The sequence below is a fragment of the Ambystoma mexicanum genome, chromosome 4p (genome assembly GCF_040938575.1).
Source record: "Ambystoma mexicanum isolate Mex_15411 chromosome 4p, UKY_AmexF1_1, whole genome shotgun sequence".
In the NCBI taxonomy this organism is placed as follows: domain Eukaryota; kingdom Metazoa; phylum Chordata; class Amphibia; order Caudata; family Ambystomatidae; genus Ambystoma; species Ambystoma mexicanum.
Genome location: NC_090927.1, coordinates 551680967 through 551699746, shown reverse-complemented (window position 1 = coordinate 551699746; position 18780 = coordinate 551680967).

The following is an 18780-nucleotide window of genomic DNA, read 5'->3' as shown; positions in this document are numbered from 1 at the left end:
CTCAAATATTACTTAGCCCTCTAAAGATTTTGAAAAGACAAATGTGATGCTCAGCGTCTTCTACTTTAGCATTACTAACATGACCCTATAAGTAGAGAGCAGCATTGTAATATCATTTACTTAGCCCACAAGGGTATGGACAATGCCTGGGATTACTCGTCCATAGTATCAGGCACCGGATATTCAGACAGGAGAATGCTTGTCACACAATCTGCATCGTTTCCAAGTGTTCAGAGTTCCTTTGGGCATAGACCTTCACAAATTATATGGTAACTCGCTTCTATCACTGAGCACTTGTTTAATCCTACACAATGATGTAAGGGTGGGGTATGTTGCAAACAATCTTGTATGCACTGCAAAAGAATTGTGTACATGCAGAGTCATGACATTCTTAAAATGCACATCATGTGTTGAGTCATTTAAATATTCCTTTCTTGCAAAGTATTGTGGGTCTGCAAATATCCCAGAGAGTGTTTACTGCTCCAATCCCTCACTTTTTACAGGGCTCTATCAACTAATATTGGAGGCAAGCACAGGAGGTGGGAAAGGGTATAGGTCGAAGCATCACTCCTTGCGGGTGATGAACAAAGCAGCACATTTCAAAGACCAAGTCAGACGTTTCGGCAGTGCACTTAAGGAAATGTGTTGCGTGTTTGCTAAAGGATAGGAAATTGTAGTACCCATGTAGGGAACAGCATTTTTTTTTTCTATGCTCAACTACCGAGGGCTTTTCAATATAACCATGTGTTCTGCATGTGCAGTCTCTAGCCTGATGCAATTACCTTAACAGGCATATATGTGTGATTTACTTCAACAGGGCTCCACAATAAACCTCATTTAGGCTCTTGTATAATTTTATCTAGGCTGTGGTGCAGAAGGGTGGGCAAAACTATACACTTTATTATGTGATATGTCATTTCACTCCCTATGTCAGGGGTACAATCAGGGCTCTAATCAGATTGTGCACCCTACTTTGATGCCAAATGATTTTTCAGGGAGTAAAAAAGTAATTAGCTTTGCCAACAGGGATACTTCCTGCTTATTAAAAGAGGTTCTTTCGCCATAAAATTCCTTTTGAGATCGGGCATTAATATTATTAGAGTTCCTTCCTATCCCACTGCTCTACTGGTTACTAATTCGAAAACATATCAGTGAAGCTTGGTGGGTTTAAACACTGATATGTTCATTGTTTCTCATTTTTGTTAGGCCCATTTTCCTTTTTTAGGGAGTAAAAATGCATGATGCATATGTCTCTTAGCTCTAAGGCTGGTGTTATCACTACCCACAGGAGAACGTAATGTGGATAGTAAGCAGAGGCACAGGAATTTTGGATCATCATATTCTAAGGTGCAGTTATTCTGATGCAATTATCATCCTTACACAAATTAATAGAAGCATGTTTTCCGGGTCCTTGAATTACTTCATTAAAGTGGCACTAGAACTCCTTTCAGCATGTTTTTGACACATTGGGCCTCATTGCGACTCAGGCGGTAAGGGGTTTACGGCGGGGTAAACAGCGCCGACCCTTACCGCCTGATTCCGAGGTCCCTTAGCGCCATGGAGGTTTTAACACCTGCTTCTATCAGGTGTTAAAATCCATGGCGCTAAGGGACCTTGATGTTAATTACGCCACCGTAATTTACGGTGGCGTAATTAACGCCTTCCCCACTCCCATTATGCCCTATGGGGCAAAAATGGGGAAGGGTAAATGGGGATTGGGGACTTACCGCCCGCCAACCTCGGAATGGGGCGGTAAGTCCGCCAACCACCATGGCGTAAACGTAGTTTACGCCATGGTGGTAAAGGTACGACCCAGGCGGTAACTTACCGCCTGGGTCGTAATGAGGCCCATTGCTTTTTATTTACACTAATCCATCGGCAAATGTATTCTGTCTGAATTTCTTGACAGCCACATCAGTTATGACAAGAGATATTTGTGTTCTGTAATACAAATGAGTGATTTTCCAGTGGCATAAAACATGCAGGGCCTCATTACGACTTGGGGTGGTATCCCGGCATAAATCTGCCATACTACCGCCCAAACAAAACTGTTACTGTACTTGGTCCGGAGGCATTTCCGCTGGATTACAACTGGTGCTGGCAGTGTAATTCCTCATTCATACTGGGCCTCATTACGACCCAGGCGGTAAGGGGTTTACAGCAGCGTAAACAGCGCCGACCCTTACCGCCTGATTACGAGGTCCCTTAGCGCCATGGAGCTTTTAACACCTGCTTTTAGCAGGTGTTAAAATCCATGGCGCTAAGGGACCATGGAGTTAATTACGCCACCGTAATTTACGGTGGCGTAATTAACGCCTTCCCCACTCCCATTATGCCCTATGGGGCAAAAATGGGAATGGGGAAGGGTAAATGGGGATTGGGGACTTACCGCCCCGCCAAGGTCGGAATGGGGCGGTAAGTCCGCCAACCACCATGGCGTAAACGCAGTTTACGCCATGGTGGTAAAGTCACGGCCCAGGCGGTAACTTACCGCCTGGGTCGTAATGAGGCCCACTGAGTCCATATTGAGTCCATTGGACTCAGTGGCTTTTTTGGCAGAATTACAGCAGAAGAAATTCCGACAATTTTGGCGTTCAGTTGGAGGATTTATCTCCAGGATTTTCCTGGAGGCAAATCCTCCACTCCGGGCCCGAAATCGTAATTTGAAGTCTTCGACTGGTTGATGGGTTTCTGTATAATCAAGTGAGACCTATTTTATTTTAGCCTATGTGTTTGGAAAAAGTGTTGTAAGATTTTAAAAGAATTGCAGTGGCTGGGAAGAGGAAATTCCTTTCCAAACTCTCTTCTGTGACGGTAGCTCACAAAGTGACTTACCTCATTAGTCAGTTGCACACATGGAAAATAATGTGTGCACAACAGCCAACCGGTTCCGCACATAGAGAAAAATAATTAGAGGGAACATTGCATATAAGGTGTCAACAAGACAAGAAAGAGAATTAATACATAGCACATTCCCTCTATATTGGCTAAGTTATTAGCAAATCCCCTGGCTCTCGAACGTGCTCCAGCAACACTGTTCGCAGTTTGGGATTCTTCTCAAATTCACAAGGGTAACTACATCTTCAATTAGGCATGTGGTGTGCGTGCTTTGGCGAAATGGGTTTACTGAGTGGTCTTTAGCCCAGTGGGATTGCATTTGCACCAGAAAGCACAGTCCGTAGGGGCATGTGGCCAAGGTGGGTATCAGCATTATTTGGGTGGTAGTGACTGATTTCTATCGCACTATTAACAGGCGTTTGGCATCTTGTATCAAAGTCCAGTGTACCACGAACTACTCTTTGCTCCTTAAGTTCTATTTGTATGGAGTCATGTGCTCTTTCCCCCGGTGGCGCAGCTGGTGCAACTTAGAATATCCCCTGGATAAACACCACGTGGACAGATTTAAGCCAATGAATGCCTTTGTTCAGGAGGGCTTCTCTAAGTTCATGGTTGGTTGATGCCATTTTGGGGACCTTATGTAAGTATAATACCCCCTCCATGCAAGTCGCTACCACCTTGGTGAGTCTGGTGAATTTGTTGGTGTGATTGTGGGCCACATTCCCAGCGTTAGTGGGAATCTTCCCTCTTTTGACAGTGGGACATGCTACACCGTCTCCCATCACTGGCTTATATGACAACGGTGTGGTGTGCAAGTTATTTGTAGTCAGGGGAGTTGCTAGGTCTGGAATAAAAACGGGGCTACGCTGATGTCGGAACTGTTGGGACTGGGGGCTAGCTAATCTTTTGGCTGTAGCTCCTGAGATTCTATCCGGGGCTGCAACCAAAAGATCAGGGGCTATAGCCCCTTTAGCCCCCCCCTAGCAACGCCCCTACTTGTAGTAGATCTGGGCAGGCCTTTGTTGGTAGGGTCCAAGAACCCATTGGAAAACAATGCTCTTTTGAGGTCGTTGGGCTCTCTAGTGCCATTAGATAACCCCACCCTCATCAAATTGGTGCTTGGTACTGCTGGTTCTGGAGAGTTTGAGACCCACTTGTCGCCCTCCGCTCTGGTAGATTAATTCCCCATTAGTACCCTCATTACTCCACCCTTTCCATGTGCTTCCAGGAGTTGAAGAGTAATTTCTTCATTAATATAAGTTCAGACAAAACAGAGCTACAGCTGCACCCATTGGCCAGAGGTGCCCCTTTACCGACCTGCCTAGTGGTGGACAGTGTGACTGTTTCTAGATGGAGAGGAAGGCAGGGGTGGCTGGTACGAGGTTGAGGCCCACTTTTATGACTTCCAAATACCATTGTTATATCATGCGTCAATGTGGTCAGCGTGATCACTTCACCCCGGACGTTCTCCTTGTGGACTTCGCTCTCCATGTGCTCCTTGTCCTCTGGTAAACTGACTTCGACAGTGGAGGAGGTACACTCACCCGTTCTCCATCAGGGGAGTAACCAGATCCCCTCCCATGCAAATGTCATCATTGTCAATGCTATCAGGACTCTCCGGCAGACTCAGGCTTGGTAATCAGGGCAACTGGCAATGAGGTGGTTAGTATAGACTGGGTGGGGTAGTTGCTGTCATTATTGCCTCCTGCAGCGCGGGAGAACAGGACTCCACAGGGGGCGTATATATACTTCCATATGCCCCCCCTGACATTAGTGGCATTGGCATTATTAGCATTGGTAGAGAGGCAGTGACATCAGCTAGACTATCTGCAACTCCATTCCAGTGCTTGGGTTTGCTCATAGGAACTTTATCATCCTTGTTGGCTTTGTAGTCATTCATTTTACTGTTGCTTGCCCAGGGGTACAGGATTGTGGACACAGGTGAGCCAGATTTGCCTATAGTGTCAATAGCGCCAAAGAAAAGGTGAACCTCATTAAGCAAGGCATCTGCCTCCCCCACAAGCTGCGTGGGTCACTGGGCCTGCCCTTTAGCTCACCATTGGTGGGGGTGTTGTTGAGATTATTCGCTTCAGTGTTAAAATGTTCTGTTTTGGGACGGCACTTGTGGAAAGTGCACTTGATGTGGGATGTGGGATGGGAGCTCTTTATCCTGTCATATTATTGCAAATGTCAGCCATTTCAGTCATGAATAATAGGCAGCCGAAGCAAGGTTACAGAGAAAGCCAAATGGTATGTCCTACTCCTCACCCTCACCCGCTCTTTAGGGGGTGTTACCCTTCCCTCAACCTACATGTGCCGAACACCCTATGGAGTGCCAAACATCCATGCCCTTTGCCCCAAAGGTTTCGTCCCATGGGTGTTTGGAGCAGACTTTGATCCAGGATTGGGCGTGGCCACAGAAACTATCGCTAGCCGACAGGTACACTGCAAAGCAGTATGTGGGATCACCAAACACCCACAACCTTTCCCCCGCAGGCTGAATTTGATCTGGGTCCCTTTAACATTGACCTGTTTTTCTCAGTTCTGCCTCCCCCTCTTTAGGCACCTGCACTATCCCTGTCCCAAAGGCTAGGAATCTGGGGGTTTGACTGGATGTGTTGCTCTCACTCGATGCCCAAATTTCTCGAGTTTCTAGTTGTTGCTTTTTAAACCCACGTTCTCTAGGGAGTCCTGGAAACCTTTGCATTTCCACATCGGATCACATTGGTTAATGCCATTATATCAATCAGATTGGGTTTCTTTAACACAATCTATTAGGGCCAACCTAAATCATCTATTTGTAGGTTACAGAGGGTCCAAAATGCAGCCTCAAGGATGTTGCTGAATTTGTGCCGTAGAGATCATATCTGGCTCCCAGTTCATGAATGCATAAAAGCCAATGTGCTCATGTCACTCAAAAAACCTTTTAAAATGTGGTCCCTGGTCCTATGAGTAGTAGGTTTCAACTGCATCTACCCTGGTGCGCTCTGCCTCTGCAAATGTTTTTGCTACCCCCACATTTAGAATGGAATGATGGGGGGCACTTGGTTTCCATCCAGGCAGCGAAACTCTCACTATGGGCGGCCAGTCGGGCCATTTCTCACCACCTCGAATTTAGACTCAAATTGAAAACATTTGCGTTTCAACCATACTGCTGTTTTTTTCTGGGCTGCAGGGAGATAATTTTATTCTGAGTTTCTTTTTTGGCTGTCTCTCTTGTTCAGCGCTGTGATGCCTTTTCAAGATTTTATCATACCATACCAAACCAGATTTGAAAGGAGCCATGATTTTCAAGAAGTATTGCTATGCGCGAGTGTGGAAATAAACAACATTTTGGTGTGCAATACACCAACGTGCAATATTACTATGTGTGAGGTAACATCATAATTGAGGCTCTTTTGCATATTGTACCATGAGACATAACTCACTCTTAGAAATTGACAATTTTTAAATATTCAACAAATGACATGTTCTACAGGTTAATCATTATTATGTCTTTATTTTATAACTAGTGTAAAAGCCTGCATACATGGGCTGAAGTGCATAAAGGAAGAAATGTTTGGAGTGTTGATATATTATTAGGTATAATTTAATGTATGTTTTTTTCAAAATACAGAATTAAAAATAGAAACAGTAAAGTGGGCACAATATCATAATATAAAGTAAAGTAAAGTAAAATAAAATAAAGTTTAAAACATACATGAAAGAATATTATTGACATAATACATACCAAGAAATATTACAATAATTACATAATACATAAGTACATTGTAACTGAATTAACTGACAAAACCTATATATTTATTTGAAGTATATTTCTTTGAAAACAATGTTTTAGGTAATATCTTTCCAGGCTTGGAACCTTGAAGTATTTTAATTTTGACATCAGGTGATGTAAGAACTTGAGACATTGCAACGAAAAGTTGTCCATAACTGAGCACTGGCTATGGGAGGAACATTCCAGCTTTTTCAAAAGTTTGACCATCGGCTTCATTATAAGTTTGGCGGTACGGAAATAAGGATTCTGATAGCAATATACCAGTACCCTTTCCTGACCACCAAACTATGAGTCTGCTGGCAGGGGCACAGTACTCCTGGCAGGCCTGATCTGTTGGGAGTTCAGGCCCCTAACGGCAGTGTTTTCACTAAGCACTGGCACCGTCAGCAACAGTGCCTGTGCTTCAGTGTCCCCTTTCCTGTGGAGTCCTGTGTCAGTCACGGACAACTTTATGTTGCAATGTCTCGAGTTCATACATCACCTGATGTCAACATTATGAAACTTCAAGGTTTACAGCAAGGAAAGATGTTACCTAACAGTTCAAAAAACATTGTTTTCAAAGAAATATACTTCAATGAAATATACAAGTTTTGTCAGTTAATTAAGTTACAATGTCCTTATGTATTATGTGATTATCCAATGTAATATTTTTTGGTATGTATTATTATGTGAATAATATTCCTCACATACGTTTTAAACTTCATTTTGCTTTAATTTACTTTATATTATGATCTCTTGACTACTTTACTGTTTAAAAACATAAATTACATTAAAATATACCACATAATATATTAACCTTTTGTGTTGGTGATACATTGCGCTTTCCACCGAAAAGGGTGGGCATCTTGCCACCATATTTGATACGATGCCCTTCACCTAAATATCGTAATGGCATAATACCACTCCGTTTCAACTTGTGGATCACAAATGACATAAAACCAAGACGACGTCTTGTGAGTATTGATCACAACTTATGTTGTTTCTGTAAAGTTGATACTATTCCCGAAACTCTTGTTCACCTGATCACTGAGTGTCCAATGCTTAGGTCTAAAAGAGAAATTGTTTTCACAAGACACTGTGAATACTTAGGGAACATATCTCAAACTGAATGCTGGACGGTAATGCTGGGGTGTATCAACTTGGCAATACAAATTGCAGCTGTTAACTTTCTACACAGCCTAAATTTGGAAGATGAGAAAAAGGACTAGAATGACAACATCTGTCAATAATCCTTTTGATTATCTAATTGACTTTATTTAGTCTGCAGAAGACATGTAAATGAGCTTGAATTTTCTTTTTTCTTTTTTTCCCCTTCTTTCTCTTTTTCATTATTTTTGTAATAATGTTAATTTTGTTAATTTTGTCTTATTCTGATGATGAAGTGTGTGATGATAAGAAATGAACATGTAATGTAATCAATTTTTATGAGATAAGTTTTATGACTGTTTTGATATGTTAAATGAATTTTGAAAGGTTGATTCAATTCAGCCAAATAAAAAAAAAATATATATATATATTAACACCTGGAAAATGTCTTCCTTTATACACTTTAGACCTTGTCCTATGGGACACCACGGGAATGGGGATACACCGTTCTGCTGCCGCTTATGATATCCCGGTAGCACCAGGATATTGGGCAGCAAAAAGAGTGTTACGGGGTCAGCGGTAGCCTGTGCCTACTGATGTGTTTTACCGCCGACCCCATAATGCGGTCTCTTGGGACTTGTTAATAGTCATTACAAAGGCAAGTTTGATTGGAAACTGTCTCCTCCTCAAAATTAATGGTAGTTCACTGTTGGCAGGGGCTAAATCTGTTTTGTGGGATGAGCATGATCTGGTTCCTGTGAGGACCGCCACAATTATCAGATTGGCTGAAGATTTTTAATTAACAATCTGGTTCCAATGCACAGGCTTATTTTTGTGTTAAGATTTCTTTGCAACATAATAATACTGGCAACTTCAATTTCTGAAGAGATATTCCCAATGGTGCCAATCGGTTTCGAAAATTATATGGCATCGCTATGGGCATCTTCATCCGTCTAATCATCAATGGAATCTGAAATTAGATATGTTTTTAAAGCAACAGCTCCCTCTATTGATGACAGCAGGCAAAGTGGGCAGCTTCAGTAAACACACATCTTGCCTTTCATTATATAATAAGTATGATGTATTTTTAGGTTTTCATTAAAACTTTCACATTTACATACTAAACGGAAATACATATATTCTTCTTATAAATACAACCAATAGTTTTAAATAAAAATAAACATACATACAACATTCAAATTAAAAATAGCTACAATTCATCATTGAACATCTATTGCACTTTCTGCATCATTGCTTTTCCTCTTATATTTAAGCTCTAATCCAACCTACTTGTGTCCCATTGATGCATAGCTGCCAAAAGAAGCCTGTCTCCAAAAAAAAAAGAAAATAGTTGTCATTTCCAAAGATAGAAAAATCTAAGTTCTTGTACTTTTGTGCATTCAAGTACAATATGTTTAATTGTTTCAATTGTTCCCGTCTTCTTAAAACATGTACATATCTGTTTATAAGTGGTATATTACTTGGGACACCCAACAACTCGCCAGTGGCTAATATAGTAAATTGAAACAACATATAAACTCCAGTATGGTGCGGCAGACAAACAGGTTGCTCAGATCATCTGCTGATCAAGCTTTAAATTGCTCGCACATCACCCTGTCATCCTCCCCCAACCTTTCTTCCTGCAGCTATTTTACTCTATGTCCCCCATCCTCTACTTCTCCCACTCATCTTCTTTTCATTGCAGTGGGCACCAGCATTGAGCTGCTCCTGCATCACAGGCCACCATGGAAAAGGAAGAGGGGCTCCACTTGGAGACCCACCTTCCATTTCCATGGCTGCCACCTTGCATGAGTATTTGATCGAATCACCAGGTCACAACAAGCATGCCACCCTTTGATTCAAACAAATACATTGCTACCAGCACTGTTGGATGTTAACCCTGGGCTACTAAAAGCAACAATCACCAGGTCACATGCTGTACCCGGTGGTTATGTCCGGTGGACCCTTGCCAAAATTAACTTTTCTTGGCCGTTACGACCTGGTACAGCCCGGTGACCGTGTTATCATTGCTATAACAATCTCCTCACATCAAGGGCCAAGAAGAGGCAAATATATTGCTTCCTCCTTCCATAACGTGGGATAAATCTAATGTGTTTCAATGTCCACAGGATTTTCATCATGTTCTTAATATTGCTAATTGAATTTCATTCTTAGTGTTGCAGTCAGCGTTGAATATGATCCGATGATATTTAACTTGCATCCAACTGCCTCAGTAAGTATCTTACATTCTCCTTTCAAGTTGGTTCAAAAATAGAGTTGGCCTCTCTAAATGTCCTTCTTCACATTAAATAATAGATCTCAAGGCTTCACCATAAACACGTCTATAAAATGTATGCATTCTCAACATTTGCTAAAGTAATTAATGAAGTTATCCCTAACGCCAGACGAATACAAAATTGTCTTAGTCCATAGAGGCACACATAGAACAGGTCTCCAACATATGCCCCCAATTTTATCAAGCCAGTTTGGGATACCCCTAAGTCTAACTTCGATTTCCTTCAAAACTGTAGGGATAAGTCTTTGTACATATACTTTATTTATCAGTACCATGAGATAAAATTGCCCAGGATTACACATTTTGCTTAAATGGCAATGCTGGTATTTTGGCACTTGATCACATTGTTTGCCAAGCTTTTTCATACGGCAAGTTAATTGTGAACCTTAATAAAGTAAGATAATATGATTTTAGTAGAAACATGGTATTGTCTTGTGGCAAAGCTCAGAAAAGATCCACAATCCCTTGGTTTGCCAGTTGCGAATTAGGCTGTTGAAAGCCATTCTCCTAAAACATCATGCTCTTGGTTGAGGTGGCTGCACATTTTTCACAACCCTCATTTGAAGAAGCAGAGTTCCAGAGCTGTGCCATACTGAGAATATATGAGGTTTTGTAGCTGTTGCTTCCTGGCGCAGTACCTTTATTGTGTACAACAGTATAGCGTTTGCTGCAGCTTAACGTCCATGTGTTTCTTCCCATTACCACAGCAATGCAAAACTGGCCTGAACAGGCACTCACAAACCACATGTTACACCCATTCCTCCCATGCATTTACCTACCATCAAAGGCGCACAGCAACCCGACAGTGATCAACAAACCTTCATCAAACACAGCCACGTCACTCCAACCACATCCAAAAAGGGACAGGAGTGCAGGGTGGTGCAAACCGAAGGCTGAATGGAGCATCTAAGACAGACAAGAGGTGCTATTGTTGGACAGAAAATTCTAGAGTGACAGAAGGTGATAGAGGTGGACTTTTGGTGTGACTGGTGGCCACCAGATACTAGGGCCAAACAGATGGTGATGAGCGACAGCATCTAGAAAAAGTTGCTAGAAACAGGCAGAAAATGATGGAGAATATGCATTAAGGTCCATATGCAGAAAGCTTCAATGGTCAGATCAGTGATAACGCTGAAGCCTAAGTGGAAAGAATTCTATAAATCTATTTAAAGAGAATGGGCCTAGTGACAACTTGTGCCATAGAAGCAATTTTACCAGTTGGCTGCATGCTACAGACAACCTCCCGTTCTCTGCGCTTACCTTGCCCTACATGTGTTTATGTGTGTTGTGCGACAATCATGCTTGGACTGTTAATGCTGACACTAACCCACCCTATCAGAATCCCACACATTGCATCTGACACCACCTCCCCCTATCAGATAGACGTCCGTAGCCACACACACACCCATTGCCCATGGGCAGACATACACACCCTATCAGATAAGTAGGAACATTCCATCTTACCAAATAAGCTATGTGTAGGCATGAGTGCTAATGTTCTACAATGAGCAGAATCGGTATCTATCATTCAGTAGGCAGGTTCTAAAATCTGAAGTACAGGCATTATGTGCACACATAAACATTCACACATCCATCTTCACCATGCACCTCTTCCCTGCCAGACACCATGTCCACCTCAAGCAGACAATGTACCATATGCCTCCATCAGGCAACCATACACCCTATCAGACAATGAGACACACGTTTCATTGCGACACTCACAAACATTTGAAGGACACTTTTATCAGACATATTGAACCCCATCTGACACCCACTCATTCCACACCATCATCCATTTACACATACCATAAGACACCAACCCCCATCAACCGCCCACAACCCCGGAAGAGGCTCAGATACACAGGGGGAATTAAATAGAACATGGGTATCTCCTGCAAGATCACAGATCCTCTGCATCTGAATAGGAGCATGAACATTGTATATGAAATATGCCTTCACATACACACATGAGGCATCAACACTCCACATACATATGTTCATACTTACCAAGCAGGACTCTCCATCTTAGATCCATACAAAGGTTCAAACGGGTACATGGCATACATCAATGTGGGTGCTGGTAAAGTAGGAAGCAGGAGCCCAACTGCTTCTCTAGCCTTCCTTGGATAGAGCTGCAGGTCTTGTGCATATTAACACCACGATGGCAACATGCTCCATCTGTGAGTGAAGCATAATGGTCATAAGAGGCAGTGCTGGAAATAGGGGCAGTCTGTGAGTATGTTGCCTTCCCTGTAGTATTATTACCCGTGTGCTTGCTGGGAAGGTTTTGGAGTATGTTGCATCTTGATTGCACCAGCTGCGTGGTGGCACCCTGCCCACACAGACATGCCCAACGCATACCTTCCAACTTGTCACATGGATGTGTATCCAGTCATGGCTTTAATGTTGCTATCTTTTATATGTAGTACTAGATTTATAAAGAAAATACCAAAGCCAAAAGCAGCAGGGATCTACGACGTTTGGCTCTGCTGATGTTCTGGAGACAGCTCTGTTATGCCCTAGCCAACCTAGTCAGTTGTGAGGGGTCATGAGAGTAGCAGTCCAACACATACAAAGAGATGCAGGTTGCAAACCCCAGGCACATGATACGTTCTTGCTTCCCAGGGATCCCCTACCTTCAGACAGGTCTGACCCCAATATTAACGAACACACCCCATCCTAACAGTCAAAAGCTGCATCAAGTAAATGTACCCTTATAAGATTTCTGCCTCGCTCCCAGCCACCCAATTAAAAAATGTCCACCTCACCCAGACACCCACACTCTACTAGCAGCCACCTCCATCAGAGGGACCAAACTACATCAAATGCTCACGCATCTCTACACCACCCCATGCACCTGAGCTTTTCCCCTAATCAACTCCCATCAGTCTCCCCAACCACCACATCAAAGACCAATACACAGAAAATGCAGCCCTGCCCCTCCAATGGTCAAACACACCCTTCCACGCAACACACACAATGGGGGTCATTATGATTTGGGCGGTAAGTGATACCGGGCACCGGTAAGGAGACCGGTGCTGGTAATCCCATATGGCCCTATTCCAAGGTCCCTTGGCTGGGACCGCAAGGAACGTGTGGTCTGACCACACGTCCGTTGCCGGTCTCGCTAAGGGACCTGGGCGCTAATAACAGGCTTGCAAGTCGCAAGCCCGTTATTAGCGCCCTCCCCATTCCCATTGAGCCCTATGGAGGCAATAGTTTGTTCAATGGGGACTTACCGGTCCCTCCAGGGTCGGACTGCACCGGTATGTCCCCATTGAACAAGACCGGTGCCAGTCCCGGTATTGGAGGCAGCCATGGCGCAAATAGCACCATGGCTACCTCCAATTTTGGAATGAGGCCCATTGACTCAAAAAGAACCCCACATCACAACAGATGTTCATCACTTCACATAGTTGTCTCATACTGATGACATCCCCAAATCAGATGCTCCATCAGATACCCACACCCTAAATCAGAGTCCCACATCCAACACCCTATGCCTGTGGATTGGCATGAATTGTTCTTCCATCAGTTCTAATACAGGAAGGGGCACTCACGCACACCCTTAGGTCTTTCATGAAAATGTAGAACATATGTATGGCCTACTTCACAATGGATGGCAGCAAAACCGCAGCATCTTCCTATATCTTTCTTTCATGGAAGATGTTCACAGATCTGATGCAGCAAAGAACAAGCATGAGGAGTAGGATGTATATTAGTTTCCCTCCGAACAGTATCATGCCCATTCTTCTCCCCCATGCTACCCATGACTCGCCATTCACTGAACCCTTCTGGGAAGAGGTGAGCAGGCATGGCTTTGTGAATATCTAACATAACCTGCTGAGAGAGATGCAGTAGATCAGCACTCCTAAATACGGTCAGACTAGGATAGATGTCAAGCAGGATGAATACACTGTCTAAACACTAAGCGGTAGTAGGCATTCAGCAAGGACGGTATCACAAGGCCAAGCCCTTCTCTTCCCGTTGATTCCAGATATAGGTTTATTTGCCCCCTTGTGATTTACTCTACTGAGCTGTATTGGAGCTGACATTGGATGTTACGATAACCCAGGATAGGCCGATGCTGTTTTACAATCTCCTAAAAAATTATTAATCCCAGATGAAATGGCACCGTCATCTATGGTTTTACAATGTGAAATTTAAAAAAAAAATGGAGATCTGGAAGGCAGACCAGATAGTTTGCAACTTTGTACAAAGCTGAGCAGAACTCTTGCAATATTGCCCCTCAGAGATTTCTTAGCAAAGGGAGAGATTGGTAGATTTAGAATGCTCTCTTCGTGTGCATTCTTGTACTAGGTACTGTCTGAGAGAGAAGAAGCAATGCATATGGTGCTTTTACCAGAGAAAAACATTTGGGAAAAACTCTGCTATTGCAGTTGGGCGGCATGAGCTCTGCAGTATTAAGCAGCTATAGAGCAGGTTGAGTAGTGGTGGAAGACCGGTTGGGAGTGAGAAAGGAAAGGAAGACTGGCTATTGGAGAAGTCCTGGAGTGAGAAGCATGTGTAGTGCTGCAAGGTATATTGATATACAGAACACTAATGGCGCAGGTGCTGATGCAAACATCTGGGCATGGTGTGCTAGAGCAAGGTGTCTCTTTTTGCATGATAGGTGATTTCAAAGTTTGGCGCAGTTCTGGTGCGGGGAGGCTGGGGCGAGTGTTATAGTGCAGGGGGTGAAAAGACCTGGGACATATTGATTGCTGGTGTGGGGTACATGCAAAAAGAGAACTGCTTTGCAGGTGATGGTGCAGTTATCAGAACATATGGAGGAAGGGTGCTGGAGCATGACAGGAGGAAGGCAGGGCGTGGGCTGTGCAAGTGCTAGTTTAGGGTAATGGGTAGTAGGAGCTGTTGTTGACAGAGTGAATATCGGATAGGTTGTGATTAGACATGTAACATGGTTGGTATTAGGGCAGGGTTGGAGAAGGCAGCACTGAGGCTAGGTAGAGCCTGGTGAAAAATATATGGGGGTTTATGTTGATGGAGTGTGGGTACTGCTGTAAGATTATCTGGTAGCACATATATCAGGGGTATTGTGAGTGCTAGCATAGGGCGCAAGCAACAGTTGCTCTGCACATGATTGAGGCAAGAATAAGAAGGGATCCCTGGCCTCTACTCCTTTAGACAGATGATGGATGCAGGATTGATGGCCAATATAGAATCTCTCTGAAACATAGTCTTTGTGATTTTATGTATTGCTGTATTATTCTTGATCCAGCATTCACAGCATCTAAGACAAAAGTGTTAATAGTGAAAATTATCAAACCTTCAAAATATGGGATAGGTGGTGCGCCTCCCGAATTGGTCAGTATATATTAGCTTGGGGTATGCTTATCTTCGAGTGGAACATGGGTAACTAAACTAAAGTTAAGCAAGCAGTAAAACCAATGGTCGCAACATATAGATCCATAATGAGGTGATTTAAACTTTGTGGTGGACAGAATAGCCAGTGACAGCCCGACGCCCAAGTTAAGGGCCCGAGTAAAGTGAGGGTACCTTAATGTGGGTGGCAGGCCGTTACTGGTGGCATTTGGCCCACCCGAGGGTTATGATATGACTTGATATGATATTGCATTTATAACATGCCAATACACAAGTGTTTCAAGGTGCGACGAGGCAAGGGAGGGGAACAGACGGAAGACAGACACAAAGATCTTACTAGGGCAGGTGACATTGAGATCGTGCAAGTGCAGGGGAGGGGGGAAGGGGAAAAGTGCAGTACAAAGGATAAAAAGTATTAAATAAAAAAACAATAAATACAAACAATAAATAAGAAGTGCGGCCAGCTGTGGCAGGTGAAGGGTAAATGCAGACATCAGGTGTCAAATGCTGGTAGGGGGCTGTAGAGAAACCATTTGACTGGAGACAGCGTTTCTGAGCTTTTTGCTGCATTTAATTCTATTAAATGATTAACTTTTGACACCTTCAGTGTTTTTCCATTCCACTTCAAACAGAAGTATGTTTCTTTTTCATGTAACAACTGGATGGACAACGAGGTTCATGGTGGCCTAGTCTTCTTGGTGCTGGGCCACCAAAGCCTTTCTTGTATTTCTCCATCACCTTTCTGCACCACACAGAAAATCCCTTTCCAATCACAGGGTTTCAAGCCTTGCTTAAAGTGCACTGTGGAATATCCAGGTTCTATACATTCCTAGTATTATACGTTGGTGCATCGCTGCAACTATTCACTACATAGCCAGCCTTAAGATTACTTTGTCTACTTGTGTTACTGCATCTGTACAAGTGTAAACTGATTTGTATTTTCTTCAGCGTTTCTGTAGCATGAGCATCTTCATCTCAAGCACGAAATGTTGCTCATCTTTACCACCTCCTCTGCGCAACTTATAGAACGCCTATGTTCTTTTGCCTTGTGCATCTTTTCTAGGTGCGTCATCTCTTGCTCGCTCTGCATGATGTCACTAGTCTTCTCTTTCACTCATTTTCACACTTCTTCTAGGACTTTGTCCATAAGGCCATTACTTCTTCGTGAATGCATATAGGGCTTTCTCAATGCATACCTTGTTTCCAGAATTTTTTGCAGTACAGACATCCACACTGGTACTGCACGTGTTGCAATTTCCAGCTCCCAACATATAGGCAACATGGGGGCGGAGCTTTTGGTGGGGGTACTTGACTCCACCTCTACAATACACATCCATTAGTTCATGGTGCACACCTCATCCAGTATGGAAAATAATGTTTATTAGCCAGTTAAAAAGTAATTTAACAAAAAGTGAAATCCTCGCCTGCAGCCACTGCAGAATAAAATCATGGAATTGGCAGGTTAAAATCTACGAATACAGAGTCAAAAGGTCAACATTCAGGTGGCCATCATCAATTCTTGATCTCTCTGTTTTTCTTGAGTCACATGCTTTGCCGAAATGGAGTTAACAATGCCATGAATTATTTAATGTTCAACTTCCAACCATTTAGAGGATATACAAAGGAATATAGCAATGCTACACAAGAAGCTGTCAGTCATGAGTGTCCCTCTGTGCCACTTTGAAAAGTATAATTATTCATAAAATTAAAAAGAATAATTCAATGATATAATTAATGTGTTCCAACTGACTCTAAATTGCCAATTGCTTGCCAGTGACATGTTTGATTTCCCTTATTATGAGGGTACTAAAATCAATCTAGATCTTTCTGTGGTAGTGAAACTGGCCGGAAGGCAGCATGTATTGTTCTCAGGAATCTGCAGCACACTGGACAATGCCGAATGACTTCAGTCAGTCTTACTTATCTCCAATGTACAGCCCTATGCAAACCATGCAACACCTGCACTTGATCAGTAAAGTCCACCACATGTCCTCTTTGCCCAGCGCTCTTTTGTTTACCAACTAATTTTGCACATGAATCCCATACATACAGGAAACATTTGAAAAGTTCAAAACATAATTAAATGAGTAATAAAGGAAGTTTAAATAACGTAGTTCTTAAAACCAGTTGTAATATCTAAAGGGTTCACTAGAGTTAAGGGTTAAACAACGTTGGAGTAATATAAAAAGTGAACAAAGATGTGTAATGGTTTCAAAAAGTTGAATGATCTAACATTTTTAACAAGTGAATCCTTAAACTTCAAAGAAGTTTAGTGTAAAAAAACAGATTCCACAGAGACTTTGCTATTTTAGATCAGTAAAATGTAACTTACGACTGAAATCTCCTGATGTTGGCGCAGATGGATTTTGAGGTGAGGAGTTATTGACCTCTCAAACGTCAATCCAACGTTCTAAAGCAGGCGTGCTGCACACCACATCATCTCAGCAAAGGCAGGCCTGCTTTTTGCTGCTTCTCACTGCTGTCCTCCTCTCCATTTTTACAGTGACCTTACCAGATGCATTTCCTACTTGGTAATGGTATGCCCTCTTGCCTCAAAATTATAATCATGCCCAGATTAAAGTGACCGAGAGCTTCTGTGACACTGTGTGCATGGGTTTTCAGCCGTCAGATGTCCAACCACTGTGTTACCAGTCTGTGTATTTGTTCACTTTTAAATGCCAGGGCTGACAGAAGAAGCTAGAAATTATTATTTGGACACAGCACATCATTTCTTATAATAAGGCAGACACTGATTGTAAAATAAAAACAAGAATTTGAATTTGCTCTACTAAAACATATTTCATATATACACAATATATGGGACCAGCGTTGTCTTTGCAAAAGATGCTGTGTTATAAAGATAGATGTATTCTCTTTACTACTGTACTTTATTCTTGTAACATTTTTTTTTAAAATTTTCTGAACAGATGGTTGCACAATGATAAATAATGTTTTGGTACACATTTATGTTCTCTTTTTATGAAGGCCTGAATCATGAACATCTTTCGATTAAATACAGCACTCATTAAGCAAACTAAAACACGAACCTATAAAACCCCCATTGCTGCAGGCAGTTCCAGATGAAGACGTTGCTGAGGACGCACGCCTTGGAATTAGATGATAGGAACAAGCATGTATGCTCCCTCTGCATAACGATCTCCCCCTATCCCCCTATCATGTACACATTGTCCAAAAAAAAAAAAAATACTTTCCTTGACAGTTCAATCCAGAATTCCTAATTTCCATCCGATGCATTATTTTACAAAATGACTTTGAATGCCCTACACGTGTCATGAAATAGTAGATATAGACAGTTTTACTCGTTAAATCACTCACTTATTCATACACTCATTCATATCATAGAAATGTTCACAATGTTGTTTAATGCTCATATTATTAGTACTTGAGAATTATGCGTCAACCAATCGGCATGCAA